Genomic DNA, 8,709 nt, shown 5'->3' with positions numbered 1-8,709 from the left:
GCACACCTGAACTTTGAATTCAGACCAAGGTTCTACTTCTGTTTTGTCTGGGGTTTAAGGTGAATGTGTACTGGTTAATAGGTGTATCAGTTCTTACAGAAAATGATCTTAAAGAGTTTGCAGTATTAAGAATAGGGGATCTGTTTTATTGGAATAGGCATTTGGCCTCCTGTCTGCAATATGTGTGTATTGCCTTGTACAAATAAAACAAAAGTTTGTTTAACAAACACGGGTAAAGAGCCTTCTATTTACTACGTAGTTAAGTCCTCACCAGAAAGATAAGGCAAAAGCTACTCCAGTCATCTGAACATCACTGCTGCAGCCCTTCCCCCTTCCCTGTTCCCCTCTGTCCTCCCATGGTGCCCTCAGCCTTGCTCCCTGGTGGGAGCCCATCCCAGGCTAGCACCCCCAGGCTCAGCCACCAGCCCGGCTACCTCCAGCTCATCGCGTTCCCACACGCTGTCAGCAAAGCCAGCGCTCTGGAAGAGACTGTTACTGCATAGCCATGTTGCGCTTCACCCCTGTTCAGGAGGTCTTCTCCGTGGGAGCCAGCTCTCTGTTGCCTGGAGTGTCTGTAGGCTGGGCTCGGGGTTAGCCAGAGAATGCTGCTACGTCTGGGGTGTTAACTCTTGGGGCATTGAAGAGAATAATCTTGCAGAAAATGATAATACACTTTGCCACACATGATAAGGAAAGCAAATACACTGCTGCTCTCTAAATTGGATTGCATTGCACATTTTAAGTAAGAGCTGTGATTGCTTATGGTTTACTGTAGGTTTTCACGGTGACTCAAAGTGTCCAGTGCTTCCCAGCTCATCCAAAATACGAAAAAGTCCTTGTGCTTTCAAGGTACCTTCTGCTAATGCTGTGAATGGACACCAAAAAAACGTGTGCAAGCAGCCTAACATACCCGAGAGCAACTCCATTCATTGTTACTTAGAAATCATGGTATTTCATCATTTATTTACAGCCCTTTCGAGTTACTGACCCCAGTGGGTTGATTTCAGGTCACTTCAGGCTGCTGATCTAAATCTTACAAAGCCCTTATGAAGCCAAAGCCTGTACCGAATCACTGGCAAATGCTTGTCAGTTTTTCATTTCGAATCTCATCCTAAACATTACTACCTCTTGCTGAAGCGAGACAGTGATATGTTGGGCTTCTGGACAGTATCTTAACTTGGGAAGTCAGCCACATACTCAGTCACGCTAAGATTAATGTTTAAAGAAAAGTACCCTTCCGAGTACCAATTTAATGATTAAACTGAATTTAAAAATAATCTAATTGAGACTACAGCATTCATGACCCACATTCGTCTTTGACAAAGAAACCAGGCTGCCTAATTCCACTCAAGGAATTAAAGAATAAATCTGCAGTTTGTGTCTGTGGCGAGAGAGAAAGAAATCTTTGCTCTGTTTGTCCTTTGGACCCTCAGCAGAGAGGGCTGTGCGTGGTATGTGTGTGTTCAGAGCTTTCCAGTGTAAAAAGTGAGATGGGTTCAAAGACGCACACGTTTCTCCTCTTATTCATTGCAGTGGGAGGTGTAATGTGCCTGGTATTGAAGTGCAGGAGTGGGAAGCAGGAAATCCAGGTCCTGCTTCCACTTCTTCCCCAGATTTCCTCTTTAACTTCCAATAAATCGCCTAACCTCCCGATTTACCTTTTTTTTCCTGGACGCGGTAGCGCTCTCCCTCGCCGGTAGCTGATGCGAATTAACGCCGACCAAAACCCGCGGTCCCGCCAGTTCGCGGCTCGGCTGCAGCCCGAGGAGCTTAAACCGGCCACGGAGCCTGCTCCGCAGCGTCCTCCGGCCCGCCACGGTCCCGCGTGGGACGCAGCCAGCCGGGACGGGGGAAACACGAGGGTCCCTACAGCAGAAAAGGGGCTGGGAGCGGCGGTGAACCCCGGTAGTTTCTGGTCCTCCCTCTCCAATTCGGACGCCTGGGATGGCCCTCACAGACCGACACCCCAAGTTTCTCCGGCGTGAGGAGAGCGGGACCCGCCCGCGGCGCTCACCCACATCCCCTTCCCGCCTTTGCCCCCGTCTCCCCGGACCGGACCACCCGCGGGGAGGCGGGGGGGGAAACACGACACACCTACGCTCGTCCCAGCCCTACCCCGCCCCGGGGGCCGCCCGGCACCTCCCCAGTTCCCCCCCCCCCCCCCCCCCCATTCCTCACCTCCCCATCGCCCGCCCCTCGCCCGCCCTCGCCCTTCCCACCGCGCACTCGGCTCGGCGGCGGGCGGCCCGGCTGCGCCCAGGTTGCCGCCGAAAGCTGAGAGAAGCTGAGGGAGCCGTTACCGCCGCCGCCATGGCCGCGGTGGGTGCAGGCCGGGGGTCGGCGGGCGGGGCGGGCGGGCTTTAGCGGTGGCGGCTGACGCGACCTTGATGTCTTTGGCCTCCCCCGGGGCAGGTGACGAGGGGCACGGCGACGCGACGCAGCCGGCTGAAGCGCTCCGACGGCAGCACCACCTCCACCAGCTTCATCCTGCGGCAGGTGAGGGGCGGCGGGGGTCGGGGGGGGTCCTTACCGCCGGTGGAAGGGGGCTTTGTAATAAACCACCGCTTTTTGTGGTGGTTTCGGTGCCGCCGCCGGCGGGCTCCAGCTCCACACAAGTTGTGGTTGCTGCCCGTCCCCTCCGCGCCCGAAGAACCCGGGGGAGTTTGGGGACAGGTCGGAGCTGGGCTTAAAACTCTAAACGCACAGAGCTCCAGAATTAGGAGAGGGGCCTAAAAAATCCCGCCGAAGTCACGGTTTGTTCGGATAAACCCATGTATTGTGTTTGCCTTCGGTTCCCGAGCTGCGATTTCTACGCTGGGCTGGTTTTCTAGTTATTCCCTGGAACACTGAGGGCAGGAAACGCACTTTCCTTAAAGAATGGAAGCTGAGATTTGAGTGAGCTTCTGACTTACGGATTCCTGGGGAAGAAATGACTGTAAAGGTGTCAAGAGCACTGGCATCTCAGTTTGGGGCTTCGGGCTCGTCGCTGCTAATTATACAGCAGCCCTGCTTCCCCCGGCACTGCAGGAGTAGTGCTAGCGATCTAGATGAAACCTCCTGCTAATAGATACCCTTTCCTCTTCTATTTCCAGGCTCACGCTCTTGCCTGCCAGCTCTCCCTTGGTAAAATAAAGACTAACGTCCCGAGTCTCACAGAAGCATCACTTGCTCTCCTAAAAGATGCTTCTTAGAGTAAATATTACTAATTTGCTTTAAAAGTAGAGCAGGTAGAACATATCTTGGAGCACGAACCTGTATCCCACACAACCCCAGATTCCTCAGTGACTTTAGTAGAAATGTGAGGAGGCGCAAGGAAAGCGGAACCGGGTCCTTGGCAAATTTGGGGACATCTGTCATGCGTGGAAGCGTATTTTGCTCAGGACCTGGAAGTTGTGGGGTTGGTCTGTCAGAGAAAGAGATTTAAATAACCTGGGGAAGTTTTATTTTGCTTTGCGGTGTCTTCTTGTCGCCGCTCCAGCCTGGAGCAGAACCACAGCGGTGTCGGGCTGGCAGTCCCTGTTTCCAGCACCAGCAGAATGAGATGTGAGTCACAGTAAGAATTTGATGTTTAATGTGCTCTCAGCCACGGAAATAAGAGTTGAAACAAGGATAAAGAAATATAAAGGTAGTTTTAGCCTCTGATAGTCTGTCGTGGCGGTTGAGGAGATGTTGCAGGTGGCTGTGGGCCCTTCTTGGAGACGTCCTGGAGAATCTTTCGGCTTGTCAGAAGTATTGTTTCAAGAGGTGGGTTTTGTGCCGCACTCACACAGAAACTGAGGGCTTGTGATTTAGGCAAATGGGGGGTGATCAGGGTCACCCAGGGCACTCGGTGTCTGAGGGAGCAAGGATGTGATGTGGGATTTTGAAAACCTTGCACGTGGAAGTGCTTGCACCAGCACCCAGGGAAAGCTGCTGCTCGCACGGAAGAGCCTGGCTGCTCAAACAGAGGTGCTGGGCGTCACAGCCGAATTACACAGTCGGCATCGCACACCTCATTCACCCGCAAAGCACGCGGACACGTTTCCTGCACTTTGTTTTTTTTTTTTTTCTGTCTCGGGATGTGGTATGCTCTGCAAGTGCTGGGTGCTTCAATGTCCATTTGTCTGTTGTCTTTTTTTGAGGAAGACAGGGAGACTCACTTTTACTTCTGACCCCCTGTGCCCCACCCCAAAGGTTTGCTTTACATTCAGTGACACGTTTGAGAGGCGCTGCCAAATAATAATAGGAAAACGGGGTGGTGGGATGTTTTTCCTTCCGTCATGGTTGCAGACCCGCCAGTCCTGCCGCGCAGCAGCCGAGGGGTCCCGGCAGTGTATCCACACCGGTGCCAGGACCGGGGCTCTTTCTGCACCAGCATCTGTCTGCTCTGCCCTGGCAGAGGACAATGCTGTGTCGGCTGAAGCTACCACATCAATATAATTTCAGCTCTGTAATATGCAGCAAAACGAATTGATCCATATCAGAACTTGCTTATCCCAAATGAGAAGGCAGCAGACAAATTGCTGTCGCTTTCTGAGGTGACTACCTTGAGACCTTTTAAACAGGCAGCTGCGGTAGTTCTCGTCAGGAGATCGGTGAGAAGATCTCATTTGAATTTTGTGAGCTGAGCAACAAAAACAACTCTGGGATTGCCTTCCTCCAGCCCTTGCTGGGGGAGAGTGTGGTGGGGCTGAGCTGGAAACATGCTGGGGTGCGGGTCTCCATGCTCCTTCCCATGGGCTTCATGTGATGTTCCTTGCCATGGGGTGATTTAGCTCCAACATTTCCATTGCACAACGGTGTTTCTGCTGCTCCTTTAGTACTAGAATGAGACAGTTTTCTCAACCTTTGCAGTTAGTGGTTCTTCTTTGAGAACAGGGGACTTTGGCTCTGCAGATGCAGAGCAGTCCTGGCTGCCCAGTGTTGCTGTCCTCTCCTCCTGCTGTGAAGTTTTCCCTAATAGCAATCGGGCTTTAGAAGCATCGCACCAAGTCCCATGTGTGCATCAGCAAGGGCAGAGTTACCGATTCCAGCATCACCAGCATGGGAAGCTGGTAGTGCCCGAAATTGCCTCTTGCTGTGGGAAATTCTGCACTAGAAGACATGGATGAAATGATGTATGAGCGGGAACAGGTAGGTATGTGCTGAAAATCAATGGGCTGGTATAAGAAAAAAAAAAACCCAACAAAAAAAAGGACCTATGCAGTAAGATCACTCGTGTCCTAGAGTGACCTGGTATGCGGGAGGTTCCCAGGTTGTTGGATGGGCACCTCCGTCTCCAGTGGCAGGGCCAAGGCTGTGAGTAAACCTGGCGCTGAAGCTGTTAAGTGTGGTATTTGAGCAAGGAATGGGTGTACAAAATTGTTCCTCTTACGTGGCAGGTGCTGCTCAATTATATTTAAGAACCCCCTTAAGGGACAGAAGTCAATTATAAGGCAATAAGTAGGTCAGCTGAAAACATATGCTTATAATTTCACAAAATGCTGTCATAATAATTCATTGTTGGTTTTTCTGGAAGATCTAGTGTTTCCACCACTTATTTTGATGTGGTGCGATTTACGAGTATATGCAATTTTTTTTTTTCCTTTGACTTCCGGGGGCATCGGTTTTATTGCCTGTGATTTTTAATGGAATTTATTTCACTGAGAAAAGTTAAGTGACCTGTGAAGAACAACAACAGTCACCCAAAGGTTGTGTTAGAGCATCACTTCTTGTCAAAAGAAAGCGCCATGGTGGCTGCTCTTTACTGCGGGTGGTCCCAGGTGAGTTGGCGGGGCTGGGGCTGCAGCTATAGGTATGTGTGCCAGAAGTCATTAAATCCTTTTATGCATATGCTAATATGATTTGGGGAGGGAAAACAACATGCGGTAAATGGCTCCATCTGCGTAGCAGGACTGGGGATCCCCAGGGGAAGGTCAACATCTGAGACAGGGACTTTTACACTTGGGGGTGGGTTGGCAAAGGTCTGAGCAGGGGTCCTGGGCTGCTGGAGGTGGAATTTCAGCCTCCCTTCCTCTTCCTCCTCTGCCTCACTCCTCAGCTCGGCTGCGTGTCTCCTTGTGGCAATGCCTGTCTGCCTGCTCTGACCAGGGGTGTGTGAAATGTTTATACGTTTTGCTTTGTGTTGACCAAACTGCAGCCCTTAGTGCCGGTGCAATTGAACGTCTCCTTATTCTAGGTCTCCCTTCAGCATTCCCTTCCTCATTTCAAGAAAGTTTTGTGCAATTAACTTTCATGAGGTGGTCTTTCTTGAAAAGGTGTCAAGTAGCTCCACTTCTGAAGACATAACCAGAATTGCAGTCGGGTCATGGACTGATGGTTTGGTCCCCAACGGGGCTGTTACTTGCCTGCTTGTGTGCTGGATTGCCTCACTCTGTAATGTTACTATAACTTAGATGGTTGAAGTGAAATACAGAGTTATCTGATCTTCAGTATCAGCAGGGCCTTGTAATAAAATCTTCTTGAAACACTCATAGTAATCAGTGGAAATCCTTTCCAGCTCATGCCAGAGACTTCAAGTAAAGCCACCGAGTGTACCTGTTCAATCCAAGCATGTTTAACTTTATATAAAATTACAGTTAGAAATGCAGTTTATTTCTGCAAGTTTTTTGCTGCTCACATTTAGAGATAGTTGAAGTTAAAGTCAATTTTCTTTCAAGACATAGTTACACCTAGTGTTACAGCTCTGGGAATGCTTATGCTTCCCTCTTTTAAATATCATTTTTCCTACGTACTACTGAGAGGGAAAGAAAACCAGCATTTTCTGTTACTCGACCAACTCTCAAGCTGTGTAACAACATTTTTAAAAGTGACATTCTGACCAAAAAAAAAAAAAAAAAAAAAGCTAACATCTTGCAAAAAAGTTTTGTAGCCATGTTATCAGATGAGGATTTTTGTGTGTGTGGAGATGGGATTGTGGTGTTTTCCCTGCAGGATCAAGCGGGGTACTCTAGCTGGACGTTGGCATCTGCATTCAGGTATCTTCTTGTTTAGTCAAGCAAAAATAGTTGTAGATCAGTTTTGGGAAGCTTTAAGGGTGTCTGAGTTTTGTTTGTCATTTATAAAGTCTGAAGACCTTTCCCTTGGCACACGGGACATCGAGCCACCCAGTTGCCATCTCAGGTGTGCCTTCACAGATGCAAAGCAGACAAGGTCACTCATTGGCTCTGGCAGATGTTAGCTTCATTAAGTACACCGATGTTTTCAAGAGCAATGCATGGCCTGAAGTACGGGTTTGACTTTCGTAGCTGATGTTTTTTGCTGACTGTCCTGTAAAGTAATGACCTGAATTAAGGGGGAATCAACATTTGGTCTTTGCTCGTCCGTGATGTATGTAGGCAGCCTCAGTGACCATTTCTTAACCAACTTTTATTGTGCATTTGATTTCTTCCTTCAATTCTGCATTTTTTTGGTCTTAAAATAATTTTCCTCAGAACGAGATGAGACCTCAGTTGATGACCTTGAGACTTCGGTCTTTGGTAATACAGGTTTTCTGTTGTGCACGAGGTGGATGATGCTGAGTAGTGTGGTCCATTCCAACCTGGGTATGCAATGAACCAGGCATTCCTCAAAATCAAATGCGGGTTAGATTGATAAAATACATATCTGCAAAGGAGCAGATTAGAATTTCAGTAATTTACCAGGATGAGCTCAATTCTACGATGAGTCATTAATTTCTAAAATATAACTTACTGTCATAGAATATGATTATTCCTTAGACACAGGACTGGATCATTATTTTTCTCTATACAGCGTTTAGAAACTGTTAAAGCATTTGACAGGTGAATAAAAGATTCAGCCCTTTCTCCAAAGAACATAAGCCTTGTCTGCACAGCAGAGTGACATTGTTTTAACTCGCCTTTCTTCTTAAATCAATGTACTTAGCTCATACAGCAGTTGCATCTCTCAAGTTAAACTGTGCTTAAGACCAGTTTACTTTGTAAATCTACATATTTAGGTTAAATCAATAAGGTAAAGTAAGGCGTGCTTGAACTGCAATAAAGGTCATTGGAGCATCTTACTGTAGTACCCCAACAGCCATTTGACTTTCAGGATGGTTTGCGGTTTCCTCTTGCCTACAGCACCATGGAGTAAGTTTGCAAAAGGTCCTATGAGCTTCGGGAGAAATTGCTGTATTCCACTGGTGTTATCGCGGCCTGAATTTCGTTTCCAAATCACAGAGGTGACTTCTGAAGATGGCCTCCTTCTGGAGGGCAGAGATGAGGCCATCCCTGGTGTCTGCGTAGGCTGTGTGCTAGGCAGGGGCTGTGCCTGGATCCCTGAAGGAGCCTGTGGGCAGTCCTGAGCGGTGCAGCCTGGCACTGGGACAATCCGAGCCACCGCCACGGGATTTGCCTGCGATGGGTTGGAGAGCTTTCCTGGAGACGTCTCCTGCCAGCTGTAGAGAGACCATCCAACCAATGGACCCAGCTAGGTTTGAAAGGGAAGGTCTGTTGTGACCCTTGGCGAGGCTCATAATGACAATGGCGATTAGGAGAAATACTGAAACGATGAAGGCTGTCAAACAGAACCACTCTTTGCTACTGCTGCGCGTGTTTCAGTGATGGAGGTTGCTATATCTGAGCAGCTTCAGCACTGGTGAGCCCAATGGTTAGATGACTTCTAGATGACATCTCTCCGTAACTTCCTACGGGATGCTGCCTATGCAGATTAAGTCAGTGTCATGGGATACGCAGCTGATGGCTTTTCCCGAGTTGTCTTTGATATGGC

The sequence above is a fragment of the Buteo buteo genome, chromosome 5 (assembly GCF_964188355.1).
Source record: "Buteo buteo chromosome 5, bButBut1.hap1.1, whole genome shotgun sequence".
NCBI lineage: Eukaryota > Metazoa > Chordata > Aves > Accipitriformes > Accipitridae > Buteo > Buteo buteo.
Note: the sequence above shows the minus strand (reverse complement) of the source record.